Here is a 4,608-nt window from a genome sequence, read left to right on the forward strand (position 1 = left end):
TTTCTAGTCTATCTATTTCTATAAATGGAAAATTATGCAAAATTGAAAATTGAAAAATCGTTATATAATAATCCAAAAATTGCAATAGAAAAGAAAAAGAGAGGTTTGAGATGATTTTTCAATCTTTTATACTGGAGAATCTAGTATTCTTATGCATGAAGATAATGAATTCGATAGTTGTGGTCGGACTCTATTATGGATTTATGACCACATTTTCCATAGGGCCCTCTTATCTCTTCCTTCTTCGAGCTAGACTTGTGGAAGAAGGAACCGAGAAGAAAATAGCAGCAACAACTGGGTTTATTACGGGACAGCTCATAATGTTCATGTCTATCTATTATGCGCCTTTGCATTTAGCATTGGGTAGACCCCATACAATAACTGTCATAGCTATACCCTATCTTTTATTTCAGTTCTTCGGCAATAGTCAAAAAAACTTTTTGAATTATGGATACAAGAATCCAAATTCAATACGTAATTTTAGTATTCAAAGAAGATTCTTTCAGAATCTTCTTTTTCAATTTTTAAATCCCCTTTTCTTACCGAGTTCCATATTCATGAGATTCATCAATATTTATTTGTTTCGATGTAACAATAAATTGCTATTTTTAACAAGTAGTTTTATTGGTTGGATAATAGGTCATACTTTTTTTATAAAATGGATTGAATTTTTATTAATCTGCATACAGCAAAATAATTGGATTAAATCTAATGTCCGTATTCAATCAAAAAAAGACATTCTGTCAGAATTTAGAAATTATATGTTTAAAATCTTTGCTTTTTTCTTATTTGTTACCTGTTTATATTATTTAGGAAGAACACCTCTCCCCTTTTTTAATAAAAAACTATTAGTATTAGAAAGTAAACAAAGCAATGAAATTTCTAAAAAAGGAAAAAAAAAAGATAAAGATATGTTACAAAAACCTCTTATAAATATTCTTTTCAATTATAAACGATGGAAGCGTCCATTTCGATATATAAAAAATAATGAATTTGAAAACATGGTAAAAAATGAAATTTCAGAATTTTTTTTTCATACATATCAACGTGATGGAAGAGAAAAAATATCTTTTACGTATCCACAAAATTTATCAAGTTTTGAAAAACTGATGGAAACAAAAATAGATTTCTTCACAAAAAAGAAAATTTCCTCTGATGATTTGTATAATGATTCGTACTATAGGAATGAAGAAAAAATAAACAAATTGAGCAATGAATTTATAAATCGCACAAAACTGATAGATAAGAAATTGATTTCTCTCGATATATTCGAAAATAGAATTCGATTTTGTGATGATGAAACTAAAAAAAAATATTTAACTAAAAGAAAAGATCCTTTGTTAAACGGACCCTTCCGTGGACAAATAAAAAACGGTTTTTCAACCTCAATCCAACATGAAAAAACTTACAAAAAAAATAACATTTTTATAAATAAAATTCAAGATATCTTTCTTTATAATAAGATTTCTAAAAAGAATAATAGTAATTCTCCAAAATTAGAGGAAAATAGAAAAACATTTGATAAAAAATTATTAGTAACTACATTTCTTTTTAATCTAATCAGTCAATTTTCATTAGTGTCAAGCTTAAATTCGCACGTACCTTATTTATTTACAGAACCTGAACAAGTAAAAATGAATTATAATTATGACGCAGAAAAAAAACAAATAATCAAAATATTATTTGATGCAATTACAACTGATTTGAACGAAAAAAGAAAAGTAAATCGAAAGAACACTAAGTCTATTAAAAGAAACGAAATCTGTAAAAAAGTACCTCGGTGGTCATACAAATTGATGGACGAATTAGAACAACTAGGTGGAAAAATTGAAGCAGATAATTCTCAAATTCGTTCTAGAAAAGGCAAACGTGTAGTCATTTTGACTAATAAAGATAAATTTTTTAAAAAATACAAGACTTATCGTGATCGTGGAGATACTGAAAATAATGAACAAAAAAACGAATTGGCTTTAAGACGTTATTCCCAACAATCGGATTTTCGAAGAGACATAATCAAAGGATCTATCCGTGCTCAAAGACGGAAAACAGTTACTTGGAAATTTTTTCAAAAAAGGGTGCATTCGCCGCTTTTTTTGGATAAAATTGAAAAATCAATATTCTTTTCTTTTCATAGTTTAAAATCAATGAAAAGATTTTTTATGTTAAATATTTGGATTCGTAAAAAGACAGAATTTCAAATTTTAGGTTCTATAGAGGAAAAAACAAAAAAAAGTCCGAAAAAAAAAGAGGAGGAAGCAAAAAAGGAAAATGCAGAAAGAAAACGTATAGAAATAGCAGAAGCCTGGGATAGCATTATATTTGCTCAAGTAATAAGAGGTGTTTTATTAATAACCCAATGCTTTATTAGGAAATATATTCTATTACCTTCATTTATAATAATTAAAAATACAATTCGTATACTATTTTTTCAAATTCCAGAATGGTCTGAAGATTATATGGATTGGAAGAGAGAAATATATATTAAATGCACGTATAACGGCGTTCAATTATCCGAAAGAGAGTTTCCGCAAAAATGGCTAACAGATGGGATTCAGATAAAAATATTATTTCCTTTTCGTCTAAAACCTTGGCATAAATCTAAAATACGATGTAATGAAAACAAAAAAAATTCAAAGAAAAAAAAGAACTTTTGTTTTTTAACAGTTTGGGGGATGGAAGTTGAATTGCCTTTTTCTAGTTCCACGAAAAATCCACTTTCCTTTTTCGACCCCATTTTAAAAGAACTAAAAAAAAAAAAGAAAAAATTTGAATTTTTCACTTTTCTAGTTCTAAAAGTTTTAAGTGAAAAATTCAAACTGTTTCTAAATATCGTAATAGAAAAAGCAAAAGGGATCATCCAAAGTATTCTTGAAATTATTAGAAAAAGTATAGTATTCCTCACGAAAAAAAAACAAGAATTTTTAAATTTAAAATATTTTTTTATTAAAAGGAAACCCCCAAAACTCGATGAATTGAGCGAAAACAAAAAATATTCAACAATTTGGAAGAATAATTCAATGATTTCTGAAGCAACCATTTCAATTCAATCGATAAAGTCGACAAATTTTTCATTGAAAAAAAAATCTATAAAGGATCTCAATACTAAGAGAAAAGTAGTTATTAAAAAAATAGAAAAAATGAAAAAAGAAGAAAAGAAAAGAGGACTTGGAATTCGCGAGACAAATATTCATTCGAAGAAAAAAATTTATGATAGTAAAAGGATAGAATTCGAAAAAAAAATTTTGCAGATATTCCAAAGAAGAAATATTAGCTTAACTAAAAAATCACATTCTTTTTTTCAATTTTTGATGAAAAAAATATACATAGATATCTTTCTATATATCATTTGTATTCCGAAAATCCAGCTACAACTTTTTCTTGAATCAACAAAAAAATTTTTAAATAAATGGCTTTACGATAATGAACCAAATACAGAAAGAAGTTATAAAACAAATCAAAGTATAATTCCCTTTCTTTTAAAATTACACAAATATTTTAATAATAAGAATAAGAATGCGAATTCACATAATTATTTTGATGTCTCCTTTTTGTCACAACCATATGTATTTTTAAATTTGTTACAAACCCGAATTATTAACATAAACATATATAAGTTAAGACTTCTTTTTCAATATAATAAAAATTTTTTTTTTCTGAAAAATGAAATAAAGGATTCTTTTTTTGGAGCACAAGGAATAGTTCATTCTAAAAGAAAACAAAATAACCTGCTCAATTCTGAACTAAATCAATGGACAAATTGGTTAAAGAATAATTATTATCAATATAACTTATCTAACAGTAGCTGGTCAAAATTAGTATCACAAAAATGGAGAAATAGAATCACTAAATGTGGTGTAACTCAAAATAAAAATTTAACCAAATGGGATTCATATGGAAAAAGCCCATTAATTCTTTACAAAGAACAACAAGGAATCCCATTAAAAAAAAAAATTAGAAAACAATATAAATACGATCTTTTATCCTATAATTTTATGAATTATGCAAATAAGAAAGACTCATATATTTATCGATATAGATCCCTATTTCAATCAAATAAAAACACAATGATTTCTTCTAATTACAATACATATAAAAAAGACTTATTTGATAGAATAAGTAATATTTTTATCAAGAATTATATAGCAGAAGATACTATTATTATAAATCCGGATAGAAAATATTTGGATTGGACGGGAATCAATAGAAAAATACTAAATCGTTCCATATGCAATCCGGAATTTTGGTTCTTTTCCAAATTTGTGATATTTTATAATACATTTAGGGGTAACTCGCAAATTATACCAATAAAATTACTTTATTTACATTCTCTTTTTTTACATTCTAAAGGAAATAAAAATGTTAGTGAAAAGAATATTACTAGAAAGAAAAAAAAAATAGATGTTTTTAGAACATCGAAAAAAAAACCCAAGAACAATATGGAGGCAGAACTTCAATTCTTAGTAAGAAATTTTTTGAATTTCCATTTAAACTGGAAAAATTTCTTAGGTCAAAAAATATTTAACAATGTAAAAGTATATTGTCTCCTTATTAGATTGACAAATTTAAGAAAAATTACTATAGCCTCTATTCAAAGAGGAGAACTAGGTC

The sequence above is a fragment of the Vigna unguiculata genome, unplaced genomic scaffold (assembly GCF_037176805.1).
Source record: "Vigna unguiculata cultivar grain cowpea cultivar isolate G323 ecotype 2 unplaced genomic scaffold, ASM3717680v1 ptg000058l, whole genome shotgun sequence".
Classification (NCBI taxonomy): domain Eukaryota; kingdom Viridiplantae; phylum Streptophyta; class Magnoliopsida; order Fabales; family Fabaceae; genus Vigna; species Vigna unguiculata.